The 18871-nt window shown below is 35.7% G+C and overlaps 1 long non-coding RNA gene across 1 annotated transcript in view; it reads left to right on the forward strand.

Moving 5' to 3' along the window:
* Window positions 1–12217: 12217 nt before the first annotated feature.
* Window positions 12218–18871, forward strand: part of LOC147829756 (uncharacterized) — a 211655-nt gene continuing 205001 nt past the window's right edge. Inside the window, exon 1 of the long non-coding RNA XR_015448376.1 lies at window positions 12218–12614. This is a non-coding gene — a long non-coding RNA (uncharacterized LOC147829756). The remainder of the gene's footprint in view (window positions 12615–18871) is intronic.

Below are 18871 nucleotides of genomic sequence, written 5' to 3' on the forward strand. Positions count from 1 at the left end.
GTGAGAAAAATGGATGTTTATATGCAGAGAAATGAGATTTGGTATCTAGTTTCCATCCTACACAAAAAGTAAATTCAAAACTGAAAACCTCAGTGTAAGACTTGAAACTGGAATTGCTCAGAGCAGAACATAATGCAAACACGTCAAGACATTGGTATAGGCAATAATTTTTTGACAAGATTCAGAAAGCATACGCAACAAAAGCAAGGATAGACAAATGTGATTATATTAAACCCAAAAGTTTCAGAATAGCTGAAGAAATAATCATCAGAGTGAAGACACAACTTATAGAATGGGAAACATTTGCATGTTAATCATTTTATGAAAAAGATCAATATCCAGAATATATAAAGAGTTTAAAAACTAAATAATACCTCAATTCCAAAAATAATCTAACTAAAAATAGAGAAAGGCTGTAAAGAGACACTTCACAAATGAGAAAATGTAAGCGCCCAACTAATTTGTGAAAAAATACTGAATGTTATTAGCTGTCAAGGAAATTCATGTCAAAACTGCAATGAGGTATCTCCTCAACCCAGTTAGAATGGCTTTAACAAAAAGACAAAGAATATGCTGATGACAATGTGGAGCAAGGCAAACTCTCATACTATGTTGGTGAGAATGTAGCACAGCCATTATGGAGGCTAGGATGAAGGTTCCTTACAAAACTTAAAACAGATCTGCCATGTGATCCAGTTTTCCCACTACTGAGATGTTTTACTGGTAGGTATCCAAAGGAACTGAAATGAGCATATCAGAGACCCCTACATGCCCATGTTTATTGGTACACTGTTCACAATAGCTAAGGTATGCAAACATAGATTCCCACCAAAATGGATAAAGAACACATAGAATATTATTCAGCCATAAAAGAATAATGACATCATTTTTCAGAAAAATGAACGAAACTTATATTAAGTGAAATAAGCCAGACACAGACCAATTTCACAAATTTTCTCTCATACACGGAAATTTTTTAAAGTTTATGGAAATATACAATAATGAGTACTTGAACTTTGGAGGGTTGTGTAGGAGGGATATGGGGGAGGTTAGTTAACAGATATCAAGACATTGTAGGAGTAGTAAGTTCTAGTGTTATACAGAACAGTGAGGAGAACATAGTTCACAGTAACCTACTACATATTTTAAGAGTAACTAGAAAAGAAGAGCTCAAAGGATCCAAACACAATAATGATAAGGGGTGGGAAACATTGATTATTCTAACTTGATGCTCACATACTACACACATGTACTGAAATACCAATTCTGAACTCCATATAGATGTACAATTATTATGTGCAAATCAGAAAATTTAAATAAAGGGAAATATTAGCTACCTTGACTAGATAATTTCACAGTGGATACCAGAACTAAATACTGTAAATCATAAAACTTGTACATTTAAGATAAATTATTTTAAAAAGTAATGGTATTAAATTGGCATTGAAGAATCTGAGGAGGTGAGAAGGAAACAATGGCAATAACGTAGTTGAGATGGAACATGACAGATACATATTTCAATAATAAATTATTGAGTGGTATATGTTGTATTTTTTCTTGCTATTCCAATTGAAATTGTATATTCAATTCAAAAACTTGAGAATATCCAGTTTTGACTTTAGTAGCAGGTAAGAGTGAACTGTTTTAATCCACAAAGGGAGAAGAGAAAAGAAACTACAACTGCAAATAGAATGAACTAGAACAAGTCAAAATCATAATGATACAAAGATATAGGAATATGAATATTTCATCAATGCAAAAATAGTTTGGGGCTAGAAGTTTCACTATACAGTTAATAACAACAGTTATTTTCAATATTTTCTTGGAAAAGTTGAAGTTCTTTGGCCAGGGTAAGCAAAAAGCTCAATGAGAGAGTTAATGTGTTTTGTATCACTAATTTCTGATTATCTACAACAAACACTGGCCAAACACTCAGATGTGCTTTGAGGACTCATCTTACAATAATTTCTAGTGATTTTAAAAGGAAAGTTTAATAAAATAAATTTATTATTTTAGTACCTGATGTTGTTCGGATTGTATCAAAATTTCCTGGCTCTGCATGTCAATCTGAATTGCATTGACTATGCATCTAACATTTCACTAACCCAGTCATTAAATGTGGGGCACAAGAGTAGCTCAACAAATATTCCTTGAATAAATATACAGTATAAAATAATCAAGAGCCTATAAGTGTGGAGAGTTGTATTCTAGTAATCTTGGACCTGCCTGTGTATTTTTTCACTTTTTTTTGGTGCTAAAGGATTTGCATATTATCTAGAGACAGAAATTTATACATTTACTACTGTAGACATTTTAAATACAACATCTTTTCCTTCATACTTGTTTCTGCTTAATTTTCAAGGTATAAATTTGTTATGTAGTTTCAAATCCACTGGAAAACACAGTCAAAGACAAAGAAAGTATGAAATGTAAGCAGAGAAAATCTTTTTTTTTTTTTTTGATACCAGGGATCGAACTCAGGATCTTGCGCTTGCAAGGCAGGCACAGCACTGCTGAGCTAAATTCTCAGCCCCTAAGCAGAGAAAATACTTCTGGAATATCAATAACATCTTTTGAATTAATATTAAGTCATGGATCTTGTGTATTTCAAAAGTAAGGAACATTACTACACACTCATCACATTCATGTAAACATTAAAATATCTTTGTAACATATAGACGTAGTGAAACCATAATGACCTTTGATTCTACATGGAAGAGAAGTATGGTGCTGCAGTTAGTTTAATATTTATTTAACATATATTTTTTTGAAAAGAAAATGATTTTTATTAAAAATAATTATTTAAAACTTTATATTTAATAATGTCACAACTTTATCAGAATTATTTTTCAAAAATCTCTTTAAAACTTGTAATTATACATACAAGAATAAAATTTCACGGGAAAGGACCAGATCTTTAAAAGAATGAACAAGGATTAAGGAACTTTGATTAGCTGAGCACAGAACCATGGCAGTGGTGCTCACCTGGACAACTGCATGAATCATCATAACACCCCTCTATAGCCTGTCATACCTTTAGGTCAGAACCATGAGATTCAGAAAAGTGACAGAGCCTGCCTCAGCCACATGGTCAGGCCTAGATAGAAAAAAGTCGACATACTGTCCATTGGAATAAGCCTTTACTTTTTGTGACAAATGTCTGACATCTGTAACAAATTCTGAAGGAAAACAACATGTTAACATCATTTCTATCCAAAGATACATTTATATACATCTTTCTATTATCAATTTTTCTCACAATTTGTGGAGAGATAGAACTAAATTGATAGAGAAAGAGAAAAATTAAATGATTTAAAAGAATAGTATCATAGGCAACTGAGAAGGTGGATATAGGTAACAATTTCATGAAATATTAATTCAGAAAATACAATGAATTAATATAATTTTTATCAAGTGACAAATTCTGATTGTGTTACCTTCTCAAAGTTAAAATTCCAAGGCATCGTCTTCTAAAGTAGAATAATCAAATGAAAATAATAATGACAAATAAATAAATGGCACAAAAATAGCACAGTACATATTTTTAAAGTTTTTCAGAAAAATGAAATTAACAAAGGTATAAAGGTATAAAATCATGGTTGTACACTAAGACCAGTGTTTGTTTCAGCTTACATGAAACATGGAGAGACAGCAATAAAACAGAGGTAAACCAGAAGGCTAAAGTGGAGTGAGGAAGATAAGACCAGCCCAAACTGGCCAGGAAAGGTGTGAACACTGCAAGGAAAGTATAAGGAAAGAACTTCCCTAGAGCAAAAAATAAATAAATTATATATATATACTGCCCTGGGTTGAAAATATATATATGCCCCTGGGTTGAAGTTTTTAAAAATGGTAACATTAAAGTGCAGAGTTAAGGGACTGCTGCAACACCCCTCAATGTAAAGAGCCAAGAATCAAGAACAGCACCTACATGTGTTGATACAGGATTGGGTATTTAGAGGAAAAGTAAGTAAAAGAATGGTGAGTACTGGCAGACGTGGCTAAACTGGCACACAGATTTTTGGTTTTTTGTTTGTACCGGGGATTGAACTCTGGTCTTTGCACTTGCGTAGCAGGCGGCAAAACCACTGAGCTAAATCCCCAGCCCTGGCACACAGTTCTTGATGACAAGTTGCTAATATGTGATTCATCACATGACCTTAAACTAAAAATATCTTCATGGTAATATAATGGACGAGCTGATAAATAGGTTCAACTGAGCTCCTGATTTTTATATTTATACTGTGAGCTGTTCTGTGCAGCTGGCAAGCAAAATCCATCAGTAGAGAGAGATGGCAATTGTTCTATAGATATAATATATTTTTTATTAAAATTTCAAGTTATGGGGTCCCATTGCATATTTTTCCTTCAAATTGTAATTTGCTATTTACTAGATAATTCATCTTGACTTTTGTATTTAATCGATTCTGTTATAAACAGATTTTTTAGTTAAATAATAGTAAAATGTTATTCTTGAATAATTTTGTATTTTATCTTTAGCTTGACACTCTTGTTTTTCCATGGCACTAGATCATATATCTCATCTATACTCTAAACAAATTATATTTATCATTGAATAATGGCCTACTAAATCCCCAGTACTCTGCTAAATTCTTTGCTCAAACAATTTCTAATTCTCAAAACAACTTTACTATATAACAAATCTCTAATAGACAGATGTGGATTGTAAATTTTTGGCCTAAGATTTCACAGAAAATAATAAATGAAATATATCAATTACCATCTACCTAAATCCTTGCCCTTTGCAGACCCTATTAATTCTACCAATTTTAATTTTATTTTTAAAATTAATTCTAATTTAATTTTTATTTCTAAAATATTTTAATTTAGCCCTGCTTAAAAACTTTATTAGTATTTTGCTAGTTGCACATGAATAACACTGAATCTATACATCTTAAAAAGCATTACATTTACTTCAAAAATGTTTGTTGGTTGAAAATAACAAGCAATTTTACAATTTGCTGTTGCAGACTAGGCTACAGACTCTGCATGCTTTTCAGTTCTTAATGTGAGAAAAGAGCTGATGGCCACTCCACCAGAAGGCTGAGATCTCCAGAAAATTCATTGCTAAATATTTAGTAGGCTTCCTGGCTTTCTGAAAATAAAAAAAATAAAAAAATAAAAAAAAGAGCAGTGAATACTGGCCTCAGAAACACGTTGGCAGTGAACTAAAACAGATCTATCTAGGAAGAGATCAATATTCTGATGGCCCCCAGGGTAGGCATTCCAGATTTATCTAATAAATGCAAATGCTAACTTACACTTGAGTTTCGGATAAAGAATGGATTTTTTTTTTTTTTTACTATTAAGTATATCCTATTTAATCTTTGGGAATAATTACACTAAAAATATCATTAGCTGTTTATCTGAAATTCTATTCTAAGAGAATGTCTTGTAACTTTTCTGACAAATCTACAGTAGAAGCACTGTTTGCCTAGAAGAAAAGGAGGGAAGCATAACTATAAACTAGCAGAGATCTCCTGAAAACTGTGCTGGGAAAGCATATTTTTAAACATACATGACAGTACCCATATTCTTAGGTAAAATGCTTCTGCTTCTACTTTTGAAGGGGTTAGAAGATCCCATTTTACAAATTCAGAGCAAACAGATTCCTGATGAATGGTTATTGGCCAAGGGCAATACAAGAGAGGTTGGGAGAAGGCCAAATGGAAAGTTAATGAATCCTTAAATGAAGAAGTGGTTGGGGGATGCAATTGGCAAGATGCTCTTCTGATCCATGAAGGAACTGTGCAACAAGAAACTGAAAGGTCTTTTCTTTAAGCCGCCAGTCCTTGGGTTTGCTACAGCACAATCTTAACTGTGTTTAAGAAGAGCTATTTCAGTTAACATCTTTTGGTTCGAATTCTCCGCAGGTTTGTACAGTTTCTTAGGGACCATTTGAATGCATAATTTACAAGTCAGTGTAGGGTTTTCTCAGTAGGCCGATATTAATGATAAAAAACAAAATTGAATACAGTGGTAGTTATAACAGCCTTATATTGTGTATATCACCGTGAGCTTAATCACTTTGGCTCTAGCAGCATATTTTTCATTTAAACACTCAGTTCAAACTTCAAAGTGCAAATGTAATACATCTGTAACAATTCATCCAGGAACAAGAAATATTATATATTATTTTTATCTTTATAACCATAGAACTAACATTAGCATGTACTAAAAAATAAAAAAGATCACTCTGAAAGTGCTGTATTAAAAAGGGTGTTTCTAACCATAACTGAATATGTGCTCCTCAAAATAAAAGGAAGCTAAAAGGACAGCAAATTCAGCAAATATCAGTTTGAAAAGGAAAACTTTTACTGGCCACTGCTCAATAATGCAAGTATTTGAATTGTTCAATCTGGGCAATGACACAAACACTTGATTGGGGTTGGTGGAGTAGGTGGGATGTAAGTTATATTTTGCTCTGCTCACTTGCTCTGCTAAAAACTGGTTGAATCAATTAAGGGGAGAGCTACTTCAAAAAAATTTTAATGAATCTCCTGACAGCATAACGTAGATATATATTTTTATATGTAAATGCAGTACACTGAAAAAAAATGACATTACAAAAGAAAATCAGTAGGATTTGCAACAGTATGACTGAAATAACCTAACTTCACTATATTACAGGGGTTTGCTCTTGCCCTGCTTCTTGCCCTGTCCTTGATAATTGCATCAAGCAAAGCATGGTCAGTCCTGGACTCTGCTGCCTGATACTTAGCAAGTCCCTCACACATTATTGTAGAAGATAGGAGCTCTGTGTTTGTTGAATGACTGGATACACAAATTATTAAATAAATTATATGCTGACTTTGTTCCTTTGCCAGTACTGATGTTTTTTTCCAGGCTAACTCAGGGAAAATTAAAAGGTAGTTAGATACATAACAAGAGGTCCTACATTAGTAATCCAAGCTGTTGTTGAAATGACCTTCTGTAATGTCTAAATCTAAACTGCAAATATTTCATTAACAATGATTTCCTTTAGTTATACACCTCTGATTCCATGATATTATTCAGACACTTATACAAGATACATAAATGGATGGATATATAAATAGATAGATAAAATCTTCCTTTCTAAATACACTATTGGGGGTCATAATTATTTTTCTAAAAGCTAACTGGGATGCCCATTCACTATATTGCATCTGAACATTTGAGTATCCAAATATATTCATATATAGATTAGGGATCCCAGTTATGTCCAACTGCTAAGACTGGCTCTCATTCCTGGCTTGTACCTGGTATTAGGTAAAGGTGACTGTTCTCTCATTCTTGAATTCCTTTTTCATTTGCCTTCTGAGATCTCCCACTTTCCTGGAGTTTCTCCTACTTCATTAACTATTCTTGATTTCCTTTGTTGAATACTTTGTCTTTTCCCAAACTCTGACTATTGGAATTCTCTGGGGCTCAATATTTAGAAATCTTTGTGTCTCTAACCGATTTCTTCCTAGGTCAAAAGCTACCAAAGTTTCACAGTTTTCAACACTTAGTTTCTCAGTAGTATTTTTCAAGCACCCTGAAGCCACAAGAAATATCTGAGACTTCCACTTAGGAAGTAGTTAGATGCAGATGATTAAGTATTCATGTGTAGGCTGAAAAATGGTCCTGAAGGGTACCTAGATCTGAGTTCCTAGAGTCTATGGAAGTTTTATTTATATAACAAAAGTGACTTTTCAGATACGCTGACTCTAAGCTTCATGAAGTTAGGAGATTATCCCAGTGACAAACTATTACAATTGCACGGCTCCCTAGAAAAGGAATGAGGGTTAAAGCAGGGCAAAGGGTGACACTGTGATGGACACAGAGCTTTGAAGATGCTGTGCTGCTGGCTTGAACAATGGAGGAAGGGCTCGTGGGCCAAGAAATGCAAAATATGCAGTCCTAGAAGCTGGAAACGGGGAGGAACTGGCCCCTACCCAAGAGCTGCCAAAGGAATGTGGCCATGTCCATGTCTTGGCATCAACCCAGTGAAGCTAACTGAGACTTCTGACAGCCAGAATGGTAAGGATATGATTTTCTGTGTTTTAAATTGTGATAATTTGTTATAGAAGCCATAGAAAACCAATAACTATCCTAATATCTTCATAATCATGTTTTTAAAAACACAAAACATTAAAGAAAAATGATATTGTGGTATTCCCTTTACTATAAAAGAAATATATCAGATTAGGAACTCATAAAGAGAAAAGGTACATTTTGGCTCACAGTTTAACAAACTGTAGTCCAAGATGTTCCTGGGAGTTTAAATCTGTGCTGATGTAGATCATCATGGTGGACTGTGAGGTGGGGCAAAAGCACTCACTGCACAACCCGTTAGAAAAAGAGAGGAAGAGGAAGGGGCTGTGGTCCAACAATTCCCTTCAAGGGCATGGCTCCAAGGACCTACAGACCTCCCACTCAGCCCTGCCTCTTAAAGGCTCCACACAATCTTTCAGAAGTGTCACTGAAAATAACATTGTCTTTGATTATTATGTATTGAAAAAATAGAAAAGTCAGCCAGAGATAGTGATAAATACCTGCAATCCCAGAACTTTGGGAGCCTGAGGCATTAGGATCACAATTTAAGTGCAAACTGAGCAATTTAGTAACTTCAGAAGACCTGAGGAAAAAAAAAAATTAAAAATGGGGCTAGGGATTTAGCTCAGTGAAAAAGCCCTGGATTCAATCCCTTGTACCCCAAAGAAGCATCATTCTAGGGAGCAAGGCTTTACCATGTAGGCCTTTGAGGGACATTCAGTATCCCAAAGAAAACACACATACACACACACACAAACACACTTCTTCTGTAGCACTCTAAGGCAATATTGTTATATTCTTCAAATTTTCTTGTCTTTCGCTTATAAACTTTAGTCCTTTCTTAGAAAAACTTTTCTGTATTATAAAGAAATTACTATACAAAGCACAGCCTTTGAAACAACTTTCCACGTATAGCCCAGTTAGATTAGTATTTCAGTCCTACTTCTTCTGCTTACCAGCTACAGGACTGTGGCCCAGGTGTTTGAGCTCCACCCCTCAGTTTCTTATGAGTAAAATGAGAATAAATGCTGGTGTTGACCTCAGATAGCTGTAAAGAAGGGAAAACTGCTCACAGGAGGGCTTGGCCACTCCAGGATGTCTGGATGACCAGGTCACCTATGACCATCATGGTTTATGTCTGTTTTCCATCTTTTCTAAGTGTACATTTTTTTGTTCCCCAAAAAGAAATGTTTGGAAAACAAATTCTATCTACAAATTATAGGACACACTAGCTATAAAATTATTTCTTCCTTTTCCTCCTCATCATCTATAGAAAGCCCCAGATCAAATCTAAAAAATAAAATAAATAAAACTAAGTAAACAAGTACATTTGGAGTTGTTCTGTATGCCCATAAAAAATGTAGAAAACAAAGAGAATTTCTGAACTTCCCTAAAGCATGGAAGCCTGACATGAAACAAAGCCAGAGAGCTCAGAGGAAGGAGCACAGGGCCTGGGCAGCAAGCACAGAGGGTTCCAGCTGGAAAGATCTTCTTCTTGTGCTGGGAGGAGAGGGAATGTGCTACAGATAGGGCTGGTGAGATGCACAGAGCTTGGAGGGACACCTTGGAAGTGACCCTATCCACTCCCTTTCATTTTGCAAAAATACCTAATATCTGATTAAGTGACTTACTTGCCAATAAGAGATGAGGATTGTCTTCGGGCCATTTAGTCAAAATATCTATTTTTCTGTTATGAAAGAAGGCACGTACAAAGGAAAACCAAAGAGCATGCTAACGTGTTGGGTGAAATAATAGCGCAGCCCATTCCACTTTTGCCAAACAAGGGTGGCTTGCTGCTGAAAACTGTATTTATATCCAGTGTCAGCACTGGCAAAGTGCAGCGATGTTTACCTTCATTCAATTAGTAATGATTGTTTACATTTGCACATTACATCACTAATGAAGTGTCCCATTACTAAACTGAAATTCCTCCATGAGATGCTGTAGAATTTACACTTTGTGATAAAAGGAATAACATAATACAAATAAATTCCTATTTACCAGGAGACTCCCCTGGTCTCTAAATCACATCTCGCTGGGTGATTGAACTAATTTGATTCAGTGCAGTATTTTGTGGCTCCACAGTGTCTTAGAAAAGAAGGGTTGGGCTTAGTTCACCTCAGCAGGCACCACATGTTATCTTTAAATCAATTTATTGATTTAGGAATTGCTTGTTTACAAGCTATAAGGGAGTGGTCTACAGACTTCTGATTCATGTTTCTATCTCTGTATCTCTTTTCTTTGCCAATCATAAGGGGCCTGAGATATACTATCAAAAACAATTTTTTCCTCAAAAAATGAAAAGCACAGATGGCTTCAATCATCAAACTTGCCTTTTCAAAATTTATCAATAGGCTTCTTTGTTTCAGAGGTGGCAGAAAGCTTTACTGGTGGAAAGATAAAGTGGTTCATGTCACAGTGGTAATCCATTTTGTTCCTATCTGGTTACTGCACAGGAAAATGTCCTGAAATGAGGGTATTGGTTAGTAAGGTGTTTCCTTGCCTGTGTTTTGAATCTCAGTGGATATGCAAGAAGATGAAGGGTGACATTAGTATAATCTACACATGAATTTTAGCTTAATAATTGACTTAATGTGTGGCTTAATGTGCCCTCCTCCTTTTCATTTTCCACTGATCTGTATATTTTTTGAGAAATTTGTAATTCTTGCTTGATTTATCACCATAGACTTATGCGAATAATGAAGAAGAAATGGAACAATTTATTTTTTTAACATTTTAGTTATATTCTCCTCTGGAAGACATATTTGGAATATACTTCTTGCAGAATATATTTTTTTGGTAATTAGCATATAAGAAGAATTTATAGGAAAACAAATGTTCTAACCCCACTTAGAAACAGCAAGATACAATATGTATATGTACCACTTCTTCAAGATGAATGTAATCATTATGTATCACAAATATACACTAATGATAATGAAAAAATTAAAATAAGAGAAATAGCAGTGCTCTTAAGCATGCTGTCCATTCCCCCGGTAATTATGTTTGTATTGAAGTTGTTCTATACAATCACATTTTCCCCATGAAGATTATAGAGATATTTGCAAGCCAAAGCCTTTCATGTCTGTACAAATTCTGAAGTAGCCAAGTCCAAACGAATGATGCGTTCTTACAGTTAGTGATGTTTAGGCCACCACTCGGCCAGCATTTGCTGGCTGTGTTCTGTGTGCTGCCTCCTTGGAGCCGGGAGAAATCCGAGTTGGGGAGGACACTTTCGGAGAATGTATATTTTGAATGAAGCTTGATATTTGGACCTCTTTTGCCCGACTCCTCTATAGATTCTAGATCCTATATATGGTTGGGGCAATTCTGCCAAAGCCTTCCCTTCCGCAATCTGCTAACCTAATCAAACATTTGCTCTCCTGAAACAAAGATGGAGCCAGGAAACTTTCTCTTATATTTCAATTGCCACTTGAAACTGAAGCCTCCTTCTCTTCTGGATCATTTGAATACCTCATTTATAGTTGGCATTTACTTGAATTCATAATTCGTGACTCTTTAAAAATCATATCGAGTCCTCGTGGAGAGCAGGGGTTTTGGTTTCTGACAGGGAGCCCGCCAATGTGCTCAGTACAGTTCATGGCAGATGCTAAATCCAGTTTATAATGGGTCAGGCTGGCACCCTTTCTAGATGGCGAGGATGCAAAATGTTCCTGTCGCCCCCCCATCAAGGATACAATTGTTTCTAAGTTTAAGAGTTGAACACATCATTAAACGCTGCAGCATGTGACATGATGCGGGTCTGAATTGCTAACTTAATATTTAGCTACCAAAATTCAGAGACAAACACCTTGCTACGCCCTCCAGCCTCCACAAATAGCCACATTTGCTAATCTTTCCCAAAAGGTCTCCGTGGACAGAGAAGAATGCACAGTTTTAATTTGCTAATCACCCAGTTGGAGAAGGGCTGTAGGGGGAGATGCTAATCGGCTGCAGACATCTGTAATGACCCTTGGACAAAACTGAGGAAAACTAAATCAAAGCTTTGACAAGGGCAGGAGAGCGGAAACAGAAGCCCTAATTGTGGCTCTGTGAAGTACTCTTTCCCCTTTTGTGTCTTTTGTAGGGAAATCGCACAATACTTTATAAAGTAACTTTTAAGGACGGAACCAAAAATGACTTTTTCCATCTTTGAGGATAAATGGTCAGACTTGATCTGTGAAATAAGTGAAGAAGGATGACATTATGGTGCAAATGTAGCAGACAAAAGGGTTTGGGCGCGCTTTTGCCAGTTAAATTTGGCTAACCTGCAGAAAGCCCATTGTCAGACCCGGCATGCTTCACTGAGTTCTCTTCCCTCTTTATGGTTAAGTGAACCTGAAAACAATGACAAAGAAATATGCACTGAGTCATATATTCTAAGAAATAGACTGTACTCTCCTCTAATCGAAATAACGGCACTTTAATTCTTGGATTTTCCACATTTTCCCTGGTAAAGCCCCTATTTGCTTCCTCTGAACCTTAATCAGTTCCTGCATTTCTTCCAAGGGGGGATTCCACAGGACCTGCCACTGTAGCCCTTGAAATATTAAGATGAAAACAGCAGGCGAAAGGTAAGTCGGCTTCCTTACAGCACTTTGAGTGTCTGTTTCTCTGCCGGCAAAGGTTGGAGTGTTCTTGCTTGAGAGAGAACTTTTGCTTAATATCCATCCTGGGTCCCTCAAACTTACTCTTGTTGCTGATTTTTCAATGGCTGGTGTATAGGAGAGGGAAAAAAGTAAAAGAAAAAGAAAATTTCATGGCATTGAACTAAAAAGCCATGGGTTTTGCACTTAAATATAGTTACTTACTGACAGGATTGTCAGAGGGGAAAGTGAGAGTCTCAAAAAGGAAACGGATTGAGGAATAGGTTTGTGGTTTTCCTAGCTGCTGAAGTTGGCTTTTTTTCTTTTGCAATTAGCTTGTTTTTAAGGATGAAACTCTTTTGTAATTTGCTAATGGAAAAATATAAAGCATGGTCTGAAATCACAAACACCTGCCCATTATGTGAATATTTTCTCATTCTTCCAAGTTGATTTTTCGTGTGCTTAAAATAACCTTTAAGAAGGGCATTGTAAAGAGTTTAACTTTAGACTGGCCTCTAAAAACACCCTGACTTCAGAGAACTTGAATTTTTCCCGTAGCAGCAGTTGTTAAATTCAGCGGGAGGGATGGCTGACATGTGAGGAGCCTGGTGATTGCCCTGTGAGAGTGGAATCCTTGAGAGCGGTCTAATGGAGTCTATGTCTCTACTTTTCTCTCCCCACAGCAAGTTCTCTGCTCCCTAATATTGAGTTTTTCTTGTAAGAGGAAAGGCAGTGAACTTTCTCTAAAGCACTTGCTAAAAGTGTCCAGTCGATAGTGCAGTGCAGCTCCCCTGCATGCTCTTGAGGGCTCCTTCCCTCCCTGATGTTTTCCAACTTCAGCCCACTCAGCAGGTGTCTCTCAGCACAGGACTTGAATTAGTAGTCTCTTACCATCTCCAGGAAATGCAAACTCTCATTGATCTCTCTCTCTCTCTCTCTCTCTCTCTCTCTCTCTCTCTCTCTCTCTCTCTCTCTCTCTCACCTGCTCACATGGCAGTAAGTGGAGTTCTTAGATGAAGAAACTCAAGTGTAACACTTCTCACCTTTTTAGGAGTTCCACACCTCTCTGCTTTGAATGAGCAAAAAACAAGAGTCTATAAGTATTTCAAAGGCTGCTTAGGGCTCTGCTTTATTAGAAAAGACAGCCTTTTTAAAAAAGTAAATATTTCTTAGAGATATATAAAAATGGTGAGATTCTAATTTTGTAGCAAGTTATTTTGCTGTCCTGTGACGATCTGCAAAGAGAAAATCAATTCAGAACTAGGAGACTTTTAGGAGCACAGCATCTCAAAGCACTATGGCACCTGTGTGTGGTACCCTATGCAGTTCTGAAGGTGCAGAATCCAAACCCAACACCTGCATTACCATGTTGATCAGAACAGGGTCAAGAAGTGTGCTTGACTTGCTGTTACTAATCTCACCTGGGGAAGAATAGGTTTGCGTTGAAGCATAAAGGACAGAGAACATGCTGACGCCATGTTTTGAACTCATAGGATTCTGCCATCTAAAGGCTGTTCAACACCTTTTCAAATACAAACCATAAAAGTAAATAACACACATAATATGGTTGTTTGAGAACAATTGATAGAACTATACATATTCACAAGTGACTGATGATATGTAGTTTTAATAAATCTATTGTGGATATAAATCATTTTTATAAATTGGTGAATTCTCTGGTACTTGAATGTGACTAGCTATCAAGGAGGAAAAGGTCACAAAAGTGATTCATTATTTCATTGTGTGGAATTAGGAATTCAAGGAATATCCTGGCCACATCTTAGGAGCTTTCATGATAATCATTTATGTTGAAGTCTGATATTTTCAGTTTTCTGAATAGAAAATTAATTTAAAATAGTACCTCAGCTAAAAATATTGGATAAATTGCTATTTGTAGTTTTTTTTCTTGCATTTTTTTTGATATCTGATAATGATGGCTAGTGAAATTTTCAATAGGCAAAGAATATGAGGGAAAAGTCTGTAACTTTAAAAAACATGTAAATTCTACAAAAGTCAAGTACTTTAAAACAATTCATAGATTTTTTTTTTTTAGAGACAAATAATTTCTATTTCTTTTTCCACACCTGTCTACACAATGCCAGATTTTAATTTGGGGGCTCTTATACATGTATAAGCAAGATTAATGAAATCTAGAATGGAAAGAAGTGGTTAGCAAAACTTCCAGTTTTACATTTCACTTGGGTAATGCATTGGTTCTCTTAAAAATTAGTGGGAATCAGATGATCCGCATCCTGGGGCCTTGCTCTGGGGCAGATGCTGTCACCTGACTCCTCCCCACCTGGGTGGGGCTCAGACACCTTCCCAGTTCCCAGCACAGCTCAGGTCTACATATTTTACGGGTGTACTGACTTGACTTTGTCAACTACATTTTCAGATTCTAACTATTTTAATAAATAAGGAAACAACCACTGAAATATTAACTACAAGTAATTCCTACTGGAAAAACAAATTCACGTTGCATTTTTAAAAATTGTTCTCAAACATTTGGACCTAAAAATGGAAAAATAGATATTTTATTCAGTTAACTGATATTTCGCAGTCATAAGTGTATTTCTCTGCGTGTCTACATAATATTTTCCACAAATCCAAATACAAAACTGTTATACAAGATGCCTATGTATGTGCAATTATATGAATTTTTATGACATTGGCATCTCTTGAAAGTTCCAAAACTACTTTCTTAAGGTTTTAATACTGATTAAACACCAAGTAAATGATCCAGGCCAGATCACTACTCAACTTCTTTGGTAAGAAATGAATGGATCCACTTATACTTAATTATTATCGTTAAGGTTTAATTAAACTAGAATGAATAGGAATAAATCTTTTTTTGTAATCCCTATGTAATCTTTTGTGGGTTTCATTCACTACATTATTTTTTAAATAAATTATACAGCTATAACTTTGTTTAATTTTTTTTTCACATCAGAAGAAATACATAAATAGGTATTGATCTTTGTGTGTGTGTGTGTGTGTGTGTGTGCGAGGGCGCGCGTGCACATGTGGTACTAAGGAGTGAAGTAAAGGCTTTCCTACTGATTTACATCCCCAAACTTTTCAATTAATTAATCAATTTTTATTTTGAGACCACCTTGCTAAGTCACCATGTTGTTCAGGCTGGGCTGCAACTTGCAATCCTCCTGCCTCAGCCTCCCAGTGTGCTGAGATTACAGGTATACACCACCAGGCCTTGTTTTAATATGATTTTAATTCACATGTAGATTATCTATCTGGATTGATATCTCATATGAAAACAGGAATTTTGATTAGCTCTACTGTTCAAAATTGTATACAGTATAAAAACTTTGTGCTTAAAGTGAAAAAGTTAACAGTAAAAATTAAGACATTTCTCAGTTTCGATTTGTCTGTGTTTTAATTTGTGTTATTGATATGACAAAAATACAAAAGCCATGTAGTTTATACATTTGCTTTTTAGTATTCATTAGGGTAAAACATTCTTATTGAAAAATAATCAGGGTACCCTCTTTGTTCTTATCATATACAACTAAATATTCAAAGAATTCAATAAATCACATGCAATGCAGAGAAAACTTATTATGGAACAGGAAATATGTGGTTAAATTAAATGAAAAGTAGTTTCCACTTAATGAAACCTGGGCTTTCCTTACTTTTAACTTTCAAGTGTATTTTGTCTTTCAAAGAAGACTTACTCTATGTGGTATTTAAATGATCTAATTCATTTCTTTTGAGCTATTGTTCATTTATTTTATTCAATTTATTTTTATAATTATTTTATAATTAAAAATATTCTTCCTGTGTGTGAGAGTGTTATAAGTTGAGTAAAGCAAACACTAACTCAAAGCACAACATTAACTTCAGACTGAAACTAATCATAGGACATTATAATCTTGAAGCCTGATTCATAAGGAGGTTATTACAGAATGAATAAGTTGATTATGATGGAAATTTTCTCTCCTGGTGTCATTCTGGTCCTCACTTGCCTACACTGCAATAGAACTTCGCTAGCAATCATGTTCTTCAATATTTGCTGGTGTAGCAATTCACAATTGAAGTCTCAACAGTGATAGTAACACTTAAATGAAATTGTTCTACATAATTTCATGATATATGAAACAGATTAAAATAACTAAATTACTTTAATATATCCCATTAATGTTTGAGATATCTTGATATTCCTTTTCTTTTTAAACTGTATAAAGGGTAATTTCTGTCCTGGCAAAGCAGCATTTCATGAAGGAGTGGGTGGGGTGGGATCCAGGTGCTGAGAGAGAGGACACTGGCCAAGAGATCAGAAGCTAAGGAAGGATTGAGGGCAAAGAAAGGCAATGATAGTATCTATACTATACTTTTCCTCTGCATCTGTGGGTTTGAATTAAGAAAAATTAAATGTGCAAGACTTCACTTTATAATTAACAATTGATTAAAACCTTAAGATCTAACTTTAGGGGAAAACATTTGTTTTCCTTCATAATTTCTCCATTTGGGAAACAGAGATTTCAAGAAAACTATTCCTTACTAATTTTCCCAGATGCATTGGCAATCCCAGCGGCCCTGGTTTATGCACCTCCCATGTGAGCAACACTTAAAGGTGGAAATATGTCCTGCCCTTTGAAAAGGAGTCCATAGTGGGGACTTGTCTCCTCTTTGTACAGCTCTATTACAATTGAGTGGCTACTTGCTGCTACTCTAATTTAGATTTATAAACAAGCAATGGCACCAATATTAGTATGCAATTAGCTTCACAGTAACAAAAGGAGCCTGAGCATGAGAAGAAATTGAGAAACAGGTAAACTGTGAGTGTAGCTTAATGTAGGTAGAAATGGAGAAACAGGAGGCTTTATTTCATGAAGACCTAAAAATATGAGACTTGCATGGTAAGTTGAGGACATGACATGTCTTGTCCACCTAGGAGGCCACCTTTGGTGAGTCAGAGACATTTGCCTTGACCTGAACATCAAAGACAAGGAACATCTTTCCATAGTATTAAGAACCCCCCATGAAATCATTCTGCAAAAATGCACCCGATTCTCTTCTGAAGACATTTCTATTTCTAATTTTGTTCATTACTCACATGGCAAAAAGCAAAGTTATTTTAAAATCCAGCCTTTGTATGGGAGAGATTGATGAGCACACAGCTTTTCCAAATGAATATATTTCTGACATTAAAATGATTTCTTTATATAAGAAACATTTATAGGAAAATGAACTCAGTTAGGTGAACTTGACTTCAGTGGAGAAAATTTGGATGGCAAGCTCTGTTCTGTAACTTTCCTGTGTTTTGAGCATGCCAGGGGATAGCTCGGCAAGGCTGCCCATGTTCACACGGTGGCTGTCCGGGAGTTTTCCCCATGTTCTTCTTGGCTTGGATAATAGTGTGATTCCATGATACTTTCCAATATTTAACTTTTTACTGCTACCATAGCAGGGTTTTCTTTCCAGTAAAATTAGATTTGTAAAAGATGGGAGTAAAAGGGGCTCCACATGTGTGTGCTATACAACAAATAAAGTAATTTCCTCTAAGGCTGTGATATTGCCACTTACCTTAGCAGTCTTGATTCTCCTTCAGAATGGCAGTTGCTTAGGACTTAGAGCCACAGAAAATATAAAATACCTATGGGACATATTCCAGCACTGTACATTAAATTTGAGGATTTTACATGTGATAAAGTATGTCAGTGTTGCTTACAGGGAATTCCAGTGATACCTCAGCTTTCTTGGACTTATTATAAATCCTTTGTTGGAATTATTGTGGCTGGTTCAATAATTCAGATTAGCCCTCATGTTTATTAATGCACTACATCTGTGCAAACAACATGTCAAGCAGAGAGTTTATTGTAATTGCCTGAGCAAACAGAACCTGAAAGAAGCAATTTCCAGTTACAATGTGCTATGACAAGTAATGAGGTAATTGGCATTCTGTCCTGATTACTTCCACCTTCTTTTCCATCAGGTCTATATTGTGTGTGATAGATAGTTTTATAAGAAATGAAGGTGTTTGATAATATGGTTCGCTGCTGCTTAAGGTTAGTGATTAAAGACAATCATCATTTTCTCTCAGAGATCTTATTAGCTTTAACATTATTTATTCATATGTGTAAGGATGTGCCCAGGACCATCTCCTTAGTATGCCGCATGCTGCTAAAATGCAAACGCAACTGCCACTGAGTGAAGGGAGAGCGTGTTCTAGGTTTGCATGCAGGATGGGGCATCGTGACTTTCTGCAGATGAAATCAACGCGTGAA

Source organism: Heterocephalus glaber, unplaced genomic scaffold (genome assembly GCF_053883595.1).
Source record: "Heterocephalus glaber isolate CG9 unplaced genomic scaffold, H.glaber_assembly_v1.0 deba00000470, whole genome shotgun sequence".
Taxonomy (NCBI): Eukaryota; Metazoa; Chordata; class Mammalia; order Rodentia; family Bathyergidae; genus Heterocephalus; species Heterocephalus glaber.